The sequence below is a fragment of the Eumetopias jubatus genome, unplaced genomic scaffold (assembly GCF_037043125.1).
Source record: "Eumetopias jubatus isolate StellerSeaLion01/CBP00866 unplaced genomic scaffold, mEumJub1_p1.0 scaffold_7, whole genome shotgun sequence".
NCBI lineage: Eukaryota > Metazoa > Chordata > Mammalia > Carnivora > Otariidae > Eumetopias > Eumetopias jubatus.
Genome location: NW_028274813.1, coordinates 61,720,197 through 61,737,693, shown reverse-complemented (window position 1 = coordinate 61,737,693; position 17,497 = coordinate 61,720,197). Strand labels below are relative to the sequence as shown.

General features: G+C 42.5%; 1 non-coding gene across 1 annotated transcript; it reads right to left on the bottom strand.

Moving 5' to 3' along the window:
• Positions 1–1,110: 1,110 nt before the first annotated feature.
• Positions 1,111–1,232, bottom strand: LOC114218007 (small nucleolar RNA SNORA28). Its single transcript, XR_003611090.1, has one exon. It is a non-coding gene; the product is annotated as a small nucleolar RNA SNORA28 (small nucleolar RNA).
• Positions 1,233–17,497: the final 16,265 nt, after the last annotated feature.

Below are 17,497 nucleotides of genomic sequence, written 5' to 3'. Positions count from 1 at the left end.
AAATTTAATGTATTTTATTTATTTTTTTAAAGATTTTATTTCTTTATTTGACAGAGAGAGACACAGCGAGAGAGGGAACACAAGCAGGGGGAGTGGGAGAGGGAGAAGCAGCCTTCCCGTGGAGTGGGGAGCCCGATGCGGGGCCTGATCCCACAAGCCTGGGATCATGACCTGAGCTGAAGGCAGATGCTTAATGACTGAGCCACCCAGGCGCCCCAGAATTTAATGTATTTTAAATGAACCATGTTAGGTACTGCCCAGCAAACGTAGACCTAGTTTTTATGTCCACAGCTTCTGTGTATTTTTTTTAAGATTTTATTTATTTGAGAGAGAGAATGAGAGATAGAGAGCACGAGAGGGAAGAGGGTCAGAGGGAGAAGCAGACTCCCTGCTGAGCAGGGAGCCCGATGCGGGACTCGATCCCAGGACTCCAGGATCATGACCTGAGCCGAAGGCAGTCGCTTAACTAACTGAGCCACCCAGGCGCCCTTCTGTGTATTTTCTTTCTTTCTTTCTTTCTTTCTTTCTTTCTTTCTTTCTTTCTTTCTTTCTTTCTTTCTTTCTTTCTTTCTTTCTTTCTTTCTTTCTTTCTCTTTCTTCTTTCTTTTTCTTTCTTTCTTTCTTTCTTTCTTTCTTTCTTTCTTTCTTTCTTTCTTTCTTTCTTTTTAAGATTTTATTTATTTATTTGAGAGGGGGAGAGAGCACGAGCTGAGGGGGTAGGGGCAGAGGGAGAGGGAGAAGCAGACTCCCCACTGAGCAGGGAGCCTGATGTGATGCAGGGCTCAACCCCAGGACTCCTGGATCTTGACCTGAGCTGAAGGCAGACACTTAACTGACTGAGCCACCCAGGTGACCCTTGTGTGTATTTTCTTTTTCCTTCTTTCTTTTTTTTTTTTTTTAATGATTTTATTAATCCATTTGAGGGAGAGAATGAGAGAGAGAGAGCGAGCACATGAGAGGGGGGAGGGTCAGAGGGAGAAACAGACTCCCTGCGGAGCAGGGAGCCTGATGCGGGACTCAATCCCGGGACTCCAGGATCATGACCCGAGCCGAAGGCTGTTGCTCAACCAACTGAGCCACCCAGGCGCCCTTTTTTTTTTTTTTTTTAACACTGTTTAAGTCTATATAACAGTTGGTCTCATGGAGGAGAATACTGGAATAGGTTAGACTTTATTGCTGTAGCAAGCTCAAATTGTGTCAGACAACTTCCATCATCTGCCACAGTGTTGCTTGCAAGCTTGTGTGTATTTTCTTAATGGAAAGATTGACTTAGTTTAGAGACAGAATTTCCCAGTGTGTAAGCATGAATCCTAAGCAAGTGGATACAATACTTTATATTTAGCTGATACTTTACAATTTGTGAAACTGTTGGGGAAGAAAAACTTTCCTTTGCCCTTTAAGGTCTTCTGGCTGGTCTAAAATCAGATTGGCAAGAGACAGATTAACAGGGGAAAGTCAAATCTCATTTTGTACATGAGGGAATCCAAATAAACGTGAGATTCCAAAGACAAGTCAGGAAAAATGATGTACATATGTTTTGGGTTTTGTTTTTGTTTTTGTTTTTTAAGTAAGCTCGACACCCAGTGTGGGACTTGAACTCATAAGTCTGAGATCAAGAGCCTCATCCTCTATCAACTGAGCTAGCCAGGTGCCCCCAAATGGAGGCATATATGTCATCCTAAACTAAGGAGAAGGGGTAGGAGTCTGGGGCTTCAAAGGAAAGGAAGACAATTCACAGGAAGAAAAGAAAGAGTAAATGTTTAGTGTAAAAAAAAAAAAGGTTGCTGGGCCATCCAGAAACAATGGGACAGAGAGAGGGCTTTGATTAAATAGGCCTTGCTAGTTTTCTCTCTACTACGCCTAGTTCATATTTTAATGTAGTTCTCCGTGGTGATGGCTCTGTTCCTTGAGTAGATCCTCTGTCTAAATTCCTTTAGGCAGCTAGAGGGGAAGCTCAGAATTTCTTCCTGTGTCTTTTGGTCCTTGATTATTTTTAGCTCAAAATAATCTGCATGCCAAAGCGGCACATCTTGGGGCTACTTATTCTGAATGCCTACAAAACCTTTCCCTTTCTTTATCTCTCTTGAAGTTCCATGGAAATCATGGAGAATGGATCTCCAGTGCTCCAAACATTTGCTCTGTCTGGGTATCAGGCACTCTTCTCCTTCCTGGACTCTTCCTCTCAGCATCTCCCTCCCTCCACAGCTTGAAATTTGCAACAAAGAGATTCCATAGAGGCTACAACCCTAACAGAGACCAGGTCTGGAGACAGGGACCTAAATTAGGTGTCAGAACTCCCATCAAAATTGGGGATTCCAAAGATGCTAGTCACCCCAGCTGTGACATCAAACCCTTTCCAAACCCTTACTCCCTCCCCCCTCACCCCACCACCCACTGGCAGAGTTGATATTTTCCATACACTAGGATTCTTTTCCCAAAGATATTTTTGTCTTTGCACATATCTTGTTGCATTGTACTAGTTTATGTGTTCCGCACACAGCTAGGCTCTAAATTCCTTAAGGATCTGAGTCCTACTCAATATTTGAATTTCTGGAACCTGGAATATAGTAGGTGCTCAATAGATAATGAAGTAATATATTTAAGATGCTTTAGTGCTGGGGCGCCTGGGTGGCTCAGTCGGTTAAGTGTCTGCCTTTGGCTCAGGTCATGATCCCAGGGTGCTGGGATCGAGCCCCACATTGGGCTCCCTGCTCAGCAGGAAGCCTGCTTCTCCTTCTCCCACTCCCCCTGCTTGTGTTCCCTCTCTCGCTCTGTCTCGCTCTGTCAAATAAATAAAATCTTAAAAAAAAAAAAAGATGCTTTAGTGCTATAAAGACAACAAAAAGGAAGCTCTTGAAGACGTGAGGTCTTTCCATGTGCCCTTTTGAGGCTGGCACTTAGAAGCTCAGGGCCAGTAGCAACTCCTTTTCTACATACCTGTTATTTATAACCAGAACCTATCACCACTTGGTAAAGGGACAGCATTACCAAGAATTGCTGCATGAATTTTGGATCCTGTGTAGTGGAGGGATCTGAGTGTCAGACATCATGTATGTGGGAAACAAAGGCAGAAGAAAAAATTATTAAATTTCCTTACTACTTACAGCGCATTGACACATCCTTGAAACAGGCCGAGTGACATTCCTCTAGGGACTCAGCTGCTTCAGTGTTAATACTTTGCTAAGGGCAAAAGGCAATCTTAGCCCAACCCCCAGGATCCTGTAAGTCTACTTTAACATATAAAAATTCCTTTGGACACTTCCTTTATCTCTGCCCCCCTCCCAAGATACATGTTGGCAATCATCCCCCAGGCATACCACCCACCGATATACACCATGACTCAGGTTTTATTAGACAGTAATAAGTGACCTTTTCTGGGGCGCCTGGGCGGCTCAGTTGGTTAAGCGTCTGCCTTCCGCTCAAGTCATGATCCCAGAGTCTCGTGATCAAGCACCACGTTGGGCTCCCTGCTCAGCGAGGAGTCTCCTTTCCCTCTCCCCCTCCTCCTTCTCTCTCTCCCCCCACCTCATGTGCGTGCGCACACTCCCTCTCTCTCTCAAATAAGTAAATACATAAAATCTTTTAAAAAATGATCTTTTCCCAGCATATAGGTAGCCCCCTCAAGGTCCTGGAAACCTTGCTTCCAGAATTCCTTAGAGACTTAACGCTATCTCTAACCCTTTCCCAACTTGAAAGTGTATAATGGGCCGGCTCCTCCTGACCCCGGTGCAGCTCTTCCTGCCCACGTGCCTTAATAAAACCACCTCTTTGCACCAAAGACACCTCAAGAATGTGTTCTTGACCATGGGCTTTGAACCCTCACATCTTTCTACATCAATGTGTATTAGTTTCTCATGGCTGCTGTAGCAAACTACTGTGAATTTAGTGGCTTAAAACAATACAAGTTTATTGTGTTACAGTTCCAGAGGTCAGAAGTCAGAAATGAGTCCTACAGGGCTAAAATCAAGGTGAAGGCAGCCCTACTTGCTTTTGGAGCCACGGCAAGAGAATCCGTTTCCTTGTCCTTTCCAACTTCTAGAGGCTGCCCACATTCCTTGGCTTATGGCCCCCAGACAGTTTCAGTCATCACATCTCTGATTCTCTCCTGCCTCCCTCTTTTACTTCTGAGGACCATTGTGATTATTTTGGACCCGCTGGATAATTTAGGATAATCTCCCAGTTCAAAATCATTAACTTAATCACATCTGCAAAGCCTCTTTTGCTATGTTAAAGTAGCATAGTCAAAGGTTCTGGGACTTAAAACAGGGCCATCCTTTGGGGATGTTTAAGAAAAAAAAAGAAAGAAACAACAAGCCCCAGATGGAGTCATTTGCCCCCCCCCCCCCGCATCCTGTGACAGCAAACCAAGAATTACGGTTTCAACCTATCCCAGGAATATGAACTCTTCAAAGTCAATCTGAAATTTTCTGATTAGCACCAGTGAGGTGGTCTGCATGGTAAAAATCCTACTGTGGGCCACCCCCCGCCCGTCCCCCCCACCCCGCCCCCAGAAGATGTCCTGGCCTGCAACAGACCTTTCTTTTGCTAATAACTCCCTTGCCCCACTTTCTTCTGTAAAAACCTTCCACTTTATACAACGCAGAGCATCTCTCTACTTGCTAGAGGGATGCTGCCGGATTCATGAATCATTTAATAAAGCCAATTAGATCTTCAAACTTACTTGAAATTTTTTTAAGATTTTATTTGTTTGACAGAGAGAGACACAGCGAGAGAGGGAACACAAGCAGGGGGAGTGGGAGAGGGAGAAGCAGGCTTCCCGCGGAGCAGGGAGCCTGATGCGGGGCTCTATCCCAGGACCCTGGGATCATGACCTGAGCCGAAGGCAGACACTTAAGGACTGAGCCACCCAGGTGCCCCTTGAATTTTGTTTTTTAACCAGGGCCATTATTCTGCCTACCACACCACATCTGTTCCCTTTAGCAATTTCAAGCCCAAACAAATAACAGGTGGGACAGAAGGACCCTAAACAATCCAGTTCTAGAACTCACATCTCAGCTCCAGTTTTCCATTTGCTGGACCACACATGGATGGCAGCGGCGCGCTGCATTAGGCCTACGTCAGAGTGGCCTCACAGAGGACGGATCTGAGTGGAATCTTCGCTCTGACACATGGTAGTGGCACAGTCTTGGCCATTTACTTCGCTGCTCTAAGGCTGTTTCTTCCTGCATGAAAAGGGGATTATGTCATCTCCTTCCTCTCGGAATTACGGTGAGGATCAGGTGAGATAAAGTATGTAAAACTCTTTCCAGTACGAGAATAGGAACCCTGACGGCCATTGTTAGCAGCAGTGTGGAGTGAAGGTGAGAGCATGATTTTACCAATGATGGGGTTCAGGGCAGGCTGCCCCCAAATATGCCACTTTGGCATATTGATTATTTTAAGTTAAAGTTACTTAAGAAACATCCAATGCAAACAGCATGCAGTGATCATCCTTTGTCCCCCTGAAGGCAGGAAATACATCTCCTATGTGAAAGGTACCCCTCCTGTACCAGGAGGTAAAGAGACATCCTATCACCAGAGATAGCAAATTCAGGGCCAAGAAAGCTGTATGAACAACGCTTGTTACTTCCTCACTAGTTCAGTACCCTCAGGTCACGCTTCTTTGTCTTTCCTTTGTCTTTCCTCACACATTTATTATTCCTTTGCTTAAAAGAGATGAAAGCTGCCTGCCTTGAGTTTCACATTTCTATGAGCTCCTGTGTATGAAATTAAGTTTGTTTTTCTCTTGTTAACCTGTTTTATGTCCATTGAATGATTAGGCCAGCCAAAGAATCTAGAAGGGGAGAAAGGAAGTTTTCCTGCCCTATACCAACTCACAGGTGGCAGTCATGAAGCAATCCCAGGTCTCATGGGTATTGATTTGTAAGGCTCAGCTTAAGTTGGTTTATTCAAGATACCTTAGAAAATCGGAAAAGTGAACATCCCCTGATGCATATTCTCCCAAGAAACAAACTAGTCGGATTTTCTGTGGCATATAAAAGTTTAGAGTCATTTTCAAGTCCTGTCGAAACCAATGAATCTGAAAGATTATGCAGAAAAATTCTATCCTGGCCCCACTCACTGTCAAGACACATCACACTCAGCTCCCACAGCTACTTCCTGACAAAGACAAATGTAAGCGTAAAGACATTTGCCACTTCAAAATGTACCTTTCTACCCACATGCCTTCTTTATTCTGACATCTCTCCTAACCCACGCCTGAGCTAAAAGACTGGTAAGGAGGCAAGTCAAGTATTTTTCTGAATTTGAGTTGGAACTTAAAAGGAGAAAATAAACATAGTGGGAGATGTGTGTCAGAGTCTGATCTCTGTGACTCACTCTCTGATCCACAAAACTCACTTTGGGTCTTACACATCTCATTTCTAGTTCTTTCTAACTTAGGAACATGACCTCATAGTAAAGGAACTTAGCAGTTTATGTCACATGATGAGGCAGTGAGGTAGAGAGTCCCGCAGTGCAGGGCAGGAAGTAGTGAAATGTTTGAAACAGTTGCAAACTCTGTACTGATAGATGCTAGTTTCGATTTATTTATTTTAAAGTATGTTTGAAAAAGATTTATTTATTTTAGAGCGAGAGCACGTGTGTGCGCAGGAGAAGGGGCAGAGGGAGAGCGAGAGAGAATCTCAAGTAGACCCTTGCTGAGCGTGGAGCTGGATGTGGGGCTCAATCTCACAGCCCTGAGATCATGGACCTGAGCTGAAATCAAGAGCTGGACACTTAACTGACTGAGCAACCCAGGCGCCCCGCTAGTTTCAATTTATTAACTCACAGACACATTTGTCAGATTCATCTATCACTGATTTGCTACTAATCGAATCATGAGAATAAGTAGCAATTGATTACCTAAATTATACAACACCTACTAAAACAGAATCTGAGAAAAGAAACATGCTTGTAATTTATTTAAGGTGGAAATCCTTTCTTTAGTGTACTTTATTACAAAAGCTATAGATTTTTATTCTTTATTTTATTTATTTTTTTAGATTTTATTTTTAAATAATCTCCACACCCAATGTGGGACTCAAACTTACAACCCCGAGATCAGGAGTAGCATGCTCGGGGCGCCTGGGTGGCTCAGTCGTTGGGCGTCTGCCTTCCGCTCGGGTCATGATCTCGGGGTCCTGGGGTCGAGCCCTGCATTGGGCTCACTGCTTGGCGGGAGGCCTGCTTCTCCCTCTCCCACTCCCCCTGCTTGTTTTCCCTCTCTCCTTTTGTCTCTCTCTGTCAAATAAATAAAATCTTAAAAAAAAAAAAAAAAAGAGTAGCATGCTCTACTGACTGAACCAGCCAGGTGCCCCCACCAAAGCTGTAGAGTTTTAAATCACAGAAATCATATAGACACGAAAAGCATTCCATCCGAAAACTATATGTTAACAGACGTGAATAAGAGTAGGCAAGAGAACAAAAACTAAGTCAAGAATGACAAAAGCCTACTCAGTCACTCATTCTTTTGTTTCATTTATTGAGGACCTCTGCTAGAAGCCGAGAATGCAGAGATAAGAATAACATAATTCCCGTCTGGAAAAGAGTCAATTCTGTGAAATTACAGCAAGGCAGCCAATGTCTATGGAAGAGTTGCATGGGTTGGGAGCACAAAGGAGGGCCACCAGCTCAGTCTGGAGGGAGTTGGGTCCAAAGGGACAAATGCAAGGTCACTAGGCAGATAGGATAAAGGGCATGCAAAGCAGAGGGAACTGAATGTACAAAGCCACAACAGTATTCTGCAGACAATGAGAAAGACAACAAAGATTTTTCAATTATTTTTTTAATAACAGCTATATTGAGATATTATTCACATATCATAAAATTTACCCTTTTAAACTGTACCTTTTTTTAAAAATATTTTATTTATTTATTTGACAGAGAGACAGCGAGAGAGGGAACACAAGCAGGGGGGGTGGGAGAGGGAGAAGCAGGCTTCCCGCGGAGCAGGGAGCCCGATGCAGGGCTCGATCCCAGGACCCTGGGATCATGACCTGAGCCGAAGGCAGACGCTTAACGACTGAGCCACCCAGGTGCCCCTCTCAGTGGTTTTTAGTATATTCACAGTTGTGCAACCATCACATTATCTAAGTTTAGAACATTTTTATGGATCCCAAAGGAAAACTCCACAACCATTATGAGCAGTCATTCCACGTTCCCATCTTCCCTCAGCCCCTGGCAACCACTAATCTGGGAGGATTTCCCTCTTGTGGACATTTCATATGAATGCAATCATATAATACATAGTTTTTTGTGACTGGCTTCTTTCACTTCAAATAACATTTTCAAGGTTCATCCATGTTGTGCCATATGTCAGTACTTTGTTCTTTTTTAGGGTCAAATAGTGGTTGTATGGATATAACACATTTCCTTTATCCATTCATTAGTTGATGGGCCTTTAAGCTGTTTGCACTTTTTGGTTATTGTGAATAATGTTGCCATAAACATTCATGTACACATTTTTGTGTGAACATTTATTTATTTTCATTTCTTTGGTGTATATACCTGGGAGTGGAATTACCGGGTCGTATGGTAACTTCACATTTAACATTTTGGGGAGCTGCCAAACTTTTCGAAAGTGGCCACCCCATTTTATAATCATTCACAATGTTCCAATTTCTCTACATCCTTACCAACACTTGTTATTGTTTGTGTTTTTTTTTAAAGATTTTATTTATTTATTTGACAGAGAGACACAGCGAGAGAGGGAACACAAGCAGGGGGAGTGGGGGAGGGAGAAGCAGGCTTCCCGCTGAGCAGGGAGCCCGATGCGGGGCTCGATCCCCCGATCCCCCGGGGCCCAAGGATCATGAACTGAGCAGAAGGCAGACGCTTAACAACTGAGCCACCCAGGCGCCCCTTGTTTGTCTTTTTTTATTTTAACCATCTGAGTGAGTGTGAAGTGGTAACTCCTTGTGGTTTTGATTTGCATTTCCCTCATGGCTGATGATATTGAGTGTCTTTTCATGTGCTTATTGGCCATTTGTATATCTTCTTTGGAGAAATATCTCTTAATACCCACAGTTCATTTTTAATTTTTTAAAATTTTAAAAAAGATTTTATTTATTTGAGAGAAAGAGCGGCACAAGCAGGAGGATAGGCAAGGGAGAGAGAAAGGGAGAAGCAGACTCTCCGCTGAGTGCGGAGCCCAATGCGGGGCTGGGTCTCAGGACCCTGGGATCATGACCTGAGCCGAGGGCAGACGCTTAACCAACTGAGCCACCTGCGTGCTGACCTCCCAGTTCATTTTTTAAATTGGTTATTTGTCTTTTTATTAAGTTGTAAGAGTTCTTTATATACTTTGGATCCAAGTCCCTTATTAGGTATATGATTTACAAAAAAATTTCTCATTCTGTGGGTTGTGGTTTGTCTTTTCAGCTTTTCAGTGATGTCCTTAGAAGCGGAAAACTTTGAAATTGTGATGAAGTCTAGTTTATCTAGTTTTTCTTTTGTTTCCTGTGCTTTTGGTGTTATATCTAAGAAACCATCACCTCATCTATGTTTAAGGCGCCTGGGTGGCTCAGTTGGTTAAGCGACTGCCTTCGGCTCAGGTCATGATCCAGGAGTCCCTGGATGGAGTCCCGCATCGGGCTCCCTGCTCGGTGGAGAGTCTGCTTCTCCCCTCTGACCCTCCCCCTCTCATGTGCTCTCTCTCTCTTTCTCTCTGTCTCAAATAAATAAATAAATAAAAAATCTTTATAAAGATTTTCTCCCATTTTTTCCCTAAGAGTTTTGTAATTCCAGGCGCCAGTGGCTCAGTTGGTTAGGTGACTGCCTTCGGCTCAGGTCATGATCCTGGAGTCCCGGGATCGAGTTCCGCATCCGGTTCCCTGCTCGGCGGGTAGTCTGCTTCTCCCTCTGACCTTCCGCCCTCTCATGTACTCTCTCTCTCAAATAAATAAATAAAATCTTTAAAAAAAAGTTTTGTAATTCCAGCTTTACATGTAGATCTCAAATTTGTTTTTTAAAATGCCTTTATAAGTACACTAGCAATCACATTAAAAACCGCTATCAATTTTTAGATTTATAATTGCTTACTGACAAATTGAACTAGTAAGAAAGGAATTTCTCTTGCCTTTCACACCTTGATTGCAGGTCTTAAAATTAATCTCTAAATAAATATATCAATAGGGGCACCTGGGTGACTCTTGGTTTTGGCTCGGGTCACGATCTCAGGGTGTGGGGGACCTGGAGCTCAGCAGGGGAGTCAGCTGGAGATTCTTTCCCCCTCTACTCCTCCCCCTGCTTGTGCACTCTCTCTCTCTCAAACAAACAAACAAACTCTTGAAAAAATATCAATAGAACATACATAGTTTTTTGGTTTTGTTTTTATTTTTTGATGTTTTTAAGTATGTGCCAAGAACTGTGCTAGGCACCGGATATAAGATGAAGAAAACAAACATGGTCCCTGCTTTCATGCAGCTTAAAGTCTATTGAAAAAATAGCAGGGGACTTAAGGAAGGTTACTCATCTTGAAGAGCATTCCGAACAAAGACAACAGCGTGAAAAAAGAGGCTCCGTCTTTTGGGGAAAAGAAAGAACCAGTGAAACTACAGTGTAGCAGACAAGAAGAGCACAACAAAACGAGGCTGAAGTGGTTAGGGGCCAACTAATGCAGGAGCTATAAACCTGTCCCAAACCCTGGGCTGAAGCTCCCGCGGGGTCCCAGCAAACTCCCCGGGCGAGGGGCGGATGCTTTCGGTTTTAAGGGAAACACAGCGACATCTCTCGGACACCGCGGGAACTTACCAACTCGAGCTGGTTTACACTTTGAACTTCAGATCCCGCGATTCCTTTGGATGAGTTTTCCGCTGTTGGTGTGATTAAAAAGCTACTCCCTCGAGAGAATCCATGTGGAGCAGGAAATGGGTGGTTGTGGACAATCTGATTCCAAGGTCTGAGAAGTTATGTAGCGCCCAGAAGGCGCTGTTAAGACATACATATTAAGTCGCTTGGACTTTACTTAATAAACAGAACTGTTAGGTATTTCTTTGGGCGTAAGAGCACCTTGAAAACAATTACTGGGATACCAAAGGCACCTTGAACAGAGAAAATTTGGCAGCTTCTACTGTTAAGGATCTTTGGGCTTTATTCTGTGTTACAGGAAGCTGTTAAAAGGTTTAAAATAAGGAGAGTGACATGGAGGCTTTATAATATCTTCTAGTAAAATAATAGTTAAAAAATCTAGACATTTAACCTAAAGTGATTCTATCAGTTACTTGTTTAATTACCACGTCTTAGGTTTAAATTTTGAAACTCTAATTAATTAGGGACTCCTGTGCTTTCCTCCCTAACAGACAATTTTGCCCCAAGGCTAGAGACCAATCAAGAACCAAAGCAGGGTGTCTGGGTGGCTCAGTTGGTTAAGCGACTGCCTTTGGCTCGGGTTATGATCCTGGAGTCCTGGAATCGAGTCCCGCATCGGGCTCCCTGCTCAGCAGTGAGTCCGCTTCTCCCTCAGACCCTCCCCCCTCTCATGCTCTCTCTCTATCTCATTCTCTCTCAAATAAATAAATAAAATCTTAAAAAAAAGAACCAAAGCAGAAGCAAGTGTCTTTCAATGACTTTTAAATTGTTTCTCCCTCCCCAAACTCTGTCTACATATTTATGCCAGCTCGCATACTTTATAAAATTTTCTGTAGGGTTATTTTTCTTTTCCTTATTTTTAGCAATTCTTTATGTATTCAGTATACCAGGTTTTTGTTTGTTATAATATGCATTGCAAACATCTTGTTTTTAAAAGATTTTATTTTATTTTTTAAGATTTATTTATTTATTTTTTTTGTCAGAGAGACCCAGGAGCCCCACTATCTTCTCCCATTCTCTGGGCCATCTTTTCATTTTGTTTTTGGTGTCTCCTAAGAAGTTAAAAAAATTATGTGATAGAATATATCAGGGGCGCCTGGGTGGCTCAGTCGTTAAGCGTCTGCCTTCGGCTCAGGTCATGGTCCCAGGGTCCTGGGATCAAGCCCCGCATCGGGCTCCCTGCTCCGCGGGAAGCCTGCTTCTCCCTCTCCCACTCCCCCTGCTTGTGTTCCCTCTCTCGCTCTGTCTCTCTCTGTCAAATAAATAAATGAAATCTTAACAAAAAAAGAATGTATCAAGTTATTCCTTTAGGTTTGTGCCTTTTCTTTTATGTTTATGGTTTGTCTTCCCCCTTCCTTCCTTGATCCCTCCCTCCCATCTTCCTCCCCCCACCCTTCTCCTCCCTACCTCCTCCTTCTTCCCATCTTTTCTCCTTTCTTTTTTTAAAAGATTTTATTTATTTGAGAGAACAAGAATGAGAGAGAGAGCACATGAGAGGGGGGAGGGTCAGAGGGAGAAGCAGACTCCCTGCTGAGCAGGGAGCCCAATCCCGGGACTCGATCCTGGGACTCCAGGATCATGACCTGAGCCGAAGGCAGTAGCTCAACCAACAAAGCCACCCAGGCACCCTCTCCTTTCTTTCAAGAAATCCTTCCCCACTAGATATTTGATGAGCTCAAGGAATCAGTATTAGTCTTTTTAATGTAATAATGATATTGAGGTGATTTTTGTTTAGGGTCCCTTTCCTTTTAGAGATACATTCTGAAATATTTACAGATGAAGTAGTGTGATGAGTGGAATTTTCCTCAAAATAATATGAGGAAGGGGAGACAGATAAAGCAAGATTGGTCACAAGTTGGTAATTGTCAAAGCTGAGTAATAGGTACACGGAAGTTGGTTCCTTTTTTTTTTTTAAGGTTTTGTTTATTTATTTGTCAGAGAGACAGAACAGGAGAGCACAGTCATGGGGGAGCGGCAGGCAGAGGGAGAAGCTGACTCCCCGCTGAGCAGGGAGCCCCATGTAGGACTTGATGCTAGGGTCTTGGGACCATGGCCTGAGCCAAAGGCAGACGCTTAACCAACTGAGCCATGCAGGTGCCCTACATGGAAGTTCATTCTATCTAATTTGTATATGTTAAAATTTGCCCATTATAAAGAAGCATATATATAATATATAGAGAGATGAATTCCTTTTCAATCTTGATATAAAAATATTTTCCTATATATTCTTCAAATAATTGTAAAATTTTATTCTTTGTATTTAGGCTTCTAATCCCTGGGTGACTCTGAAAGACTGCCAGAGAAGAGCACCAGAGAACAGGCTTTTATTGGGCTATCCAAAGATGGTCAAGAAGGAATGCCTGTGTGGTTGGCTGTGTCCTATGACAATTTTTATCCCAGGAAAGTTCTTTCCAAACCAATGAGGACAGTTAGCCTTTGCTATGTGGAAGCATACTTTTTGACCTAAATTTGAAGAATGAGGCCCATTATCTTCTACAAATAAGAATAACCAAGGGAGTATTTTACATTTATTAAAAGATTTTTATTTTTATTTATTTTTTTAAAAGATTTTATTTATTTATTTGAGAGAGAATGAGATAGAGAGAGAGCATGAGAGGGGAGAGGGTCAGAGGGAGAAGCAGACTCCCCACTGAGTGAGCAGGGAGCCCCATGTGGGACTCGATCCTGGGACTCCAGGATCATGACCTGAGCCGCAGGCAGTCGCTTAACCAACTGAGCCATCCAGGCGCCCTATTAAAAGATTTTTAGACCCTGCTCTTCTTGGTCATTTATTTTTGGGCCATAGGTCAGAACATTTAAAAAAATGTGATAATTGCATTATTTATCTAAAATACTTTTGCTAAAGCTTCATCTCAAAAAGTTAGCTCTTTAAGATTCCGCCCTTGGAATTCCTACCTTCAAAGTAACATGCACATTTAGAGACAAAGGGCTTCTTTCACATTTGGGTGGGGGCAGTGGTAGATGTTTTAAGATCCAGTAGAAGAGTTCAAGCTAAGAGTCTTTGATCTGCTGGGATTCCTAACATATGTGAACTCTCAACACACTTTCTCTAATTCTACCAGATGTAGCCATAGCGAGACCATCAACTTCTAACTTGCTGTAGTTATAGATCTCTTGCTTTCTATTATACAGGATGGATTTCCAGATGTTCTTTTGATTTGTAGTTTGCTCGTTTCTCTCCAAGAAATTGTCAAGAGACGGTCTGGACTGGTGGACGATTTATCTTTGTTCTAAAAGATGGCATTGTTAGGCCACCCAGTAAGTTAAACAAAGAGAGTACTTTGCAGACTCTGACAGAGTTGGTTTAGATTTTAGAAAGAAAAAAAAAACTGAGTTGAAATGGAGGCTTCTGGCTCTGGATATGATCTATCTTTGAGTATGTGAAAAGAATATGTATTCCACTGTTGTTGGGCAGAGGGTTCCATGAATGTTGAGTAGATCCTATTGATTGATGGTGTTATATACTTGCTGATTTTCTGCCTAGTTGTTCTATTAATGGTTGAGAGAGGAGGGGTGAAGACTCCACCTGTAACTGTGGATTTGTCTATTTCTTTCAGTTTTATCAATTTTCATTTCCACATGTTTTGCATCCCTAAATGCATACACATTTAGAATTACCGTTCTTGGTGTATTGATCCCTTTATTATCATGTAATGTCCCTTCCTGTCTTTGGTAACCTTCATTGTTCTTAAGTCTACCTGATATTGATTTATATAGCTACTCCTCATTTTCTTTATTCAATGTTTGCATGCTTTTTCCATCCTTTTACTTTCAAGCTACCCATATAGTTAAATTTGAAGTGAGTTTCTTGTAGACCGCATATAATTTGGCCATATGTCTTAATTCATTTTGTCAATCTCTTTTTAATTAGACTATTTATTTGAACACTTTTAGGTTTACATAAAACTAGAGCAGAAAGTACAGAGTTCTCATATACTTCCTAATCCCCACCCCCAGTTTTCCCTCTTAGTAACATCTTCCATTAGCGTGCTACATTTGTTATAACTGATAAACCAATGTTGATACCTTACTAACTAAAGTCCATAGTTTACATCGGGATTCATTCTTTGTGTTGTACATTCTATGAGTTTTAACAAATCTATAATGAAATGTAGCCACCATTACAGAATCGTATAGAATAGTTTCACTGTCCTAAAAAGCCCCTGTGCTCCATCCAAGCCTCTTTTATTCTCTTCCTCCCAGCCCTGGCTAATTTTTTTTGTTGTTCTATTTTTTTAATCGGTATAGATTAAGCCTGGGTGGTTCAGGTCATGATCCCAGGGTCCTGGGATCGAGCCCCGCATCGGGCTCCCTGCTCCACGGGAAGCCTGCTTCTCCCTCTCCCACTCCCCCTGCTTGTGTTCCCTCTCTCGCAGCCTCTGTCCAAAAAAAAAAAGTCATATAATTATTGATTTGTTAGGGTTTATGTTTACCTTTTTTTTTCTTTTCTGTTCCTTCTCCAAAGATGTCCACGTCCCAATCGCTGGAATCCCTATGAATATGTTACTTTACATGACAAAAGAGACTTCTAAAATGCGATTGACTCAAGGACCTTGAATGGGGAGATTTTCCTGAGTTGTCTGGGCAGATATAATCTACTCAAATGGGTCCATAAAATCAGAGAAAATTCCCTGGCAGTGGTTAGAGGAAGATGTGATTATTGAAGAAAGGCACAGAGAAATGTTCTGTTGGTAGATTTGAAGATGAAGGGGGCCATTAGCCAAGGAATGTGGGTGACCTCTAGGAGCTGGAAAGAGCACGGAAATGGTTCTTTCCTAGAGACTTCAGAAAGAAAAGCAGTTCTCTGAAAACTTTATTTTAGCCCGTGAGATTTGTGTCAGACTTCTAACCCACAACTAACAAGCTTGCATCATCTAAGCTGCTAAATTTGTGGCAATTTGTTACAGCAGCAATAGAAAACTGAAACTCTGTTTCAGGTGTGTTTGTAGTTGCTCATTGAAGCAATTTTATCATGGTGCTTTATTTTTTTCTTTTTTAGATTTAGTTATTTCAGAGACAGAGAGAATGCAGGGGGAGGCAAGAAGGGGAAGCAGACTTCCGGATGAGGAAGAAGCACAATGTGCGGCTCCATGCGGGGCTCGACCTCTTCACCAAGAAATCATGACCTGAGCGGAAACCAAGATTCAGACGCTTAACCAACTGAGCCACCCAGGTGCCCCTATCATGGATGCTTTAAAATCTTTGTCACATAATTTTAATTGTCGTCTTGGTGTTGGCACCTTTTTTTTCATTCAGTTTGAGATCTTCCTAGTTCGTGGTGTAATTTTCGACTGAAACATGGACATTTTCGTATTATAAGACTCTGGACCTTATTTAAATCTTCTTTCTTCGCTGGCTTTCTCTGATCCCACTGGCGGGGAAAGCCCGGAACGCCTTGTAATTGCCAGATGCTGTAGAAAGCCAAGTTTCCCACTCAGCCTCTTATGACACCAGAAATGGGGTTCCCATTATTGCTGGCCAGTGGTGTGAGTCTAGGCGCCTCCTGGTCTCCACTGACACTGTGGGGGAGCAGGGAAATACGTCACTACTGACTGGTGGGGATTAAAGTCCAGGCTCCCTTCTGAGTCTTTTGCTCACACCACTCCAGTGGGGGTGTTGGGGCGCCTCATTTTATCCTAATGAGGGTGGAAGTCTAGGCTCCCCATTTGATTTTTGCTGGGTGTGTGGGTAAAGCCAGTTTTTGTCTGTGGTGTTTGGCTGGAATGGAGTGGTTATTGTCTAAATGCTTTGTCTTACTAGGCTGCTCCTTTGCTGGTCCTTCAGCTAGGAAAAGCTTTTGTTGTGGCTTTTGTTTTGTGCCATTTAGAATTTCCAGTTGCCGGCTTCTTCAGTATCATCTGGATATATGAGCCAAAAAGAAAACCCAGGGAAGTCATCACTCTTTCCTCAGATCCCAAGGTCCCCAGTCAGTCTGCCTCCTCTCCAACTTTCAGGCTTAAGTTTGTTTTATACATAATATCCAGGGCTTTTTAGTTTTATAGCAGGAGGATTAGGGAAAAGGATGCTTATACTTACTTCTTTATCCCAGAAGTAGAAGTCTGCCTAAGGATCATTTTTAAAGTTTTTTTTTCCCCTCCTTATAGGTTTTTGGACATTTTAGAAAAATTTTTTTTCCAGGCTACATTTTTTCTTTCTTTCTTTCTTCCTTCCCTTTTCTTCCTTCCTTCCTTTTTTTTTCTTTCTCTCTTTCTTTCAGATTTTATTTTTTTAAGGTAATCTCTACATCTAACATGGGGTTTGAACTCATGACCCTGAGACCAAGAGTGGTATGCTCTACCAAATGTGGCAGCCAGGCACCCCTCCAGTCTACATTTTCTTTTTTTAAAAGATTTTATTTACTTAAGAGAGAGCAAGCAAGAGAGAGAGAGAGAAAGAGAGAGAGAGAGAGAGAACGAGAACAAGTTGGGGGAGGGGCAGAGGGAAGAGAAGCAGATTCCCTGTTGAGCAGGGAATCCCATCGCGGGCTCGATCCCAGGACCCTGAGATCATGACCTGAGCCGAAGGCAGATGCTTAACTGACTGAGCCACCCAGGCGCCCCTAAATTGCCAAGTTTTAAGACATTAAGACAGACTTTCAAACTCAGTAATTTAGTAGTTAGCCAGAATTTTACTTCTTAGTATTTAGTCTACAAGAAAAGCAAATATA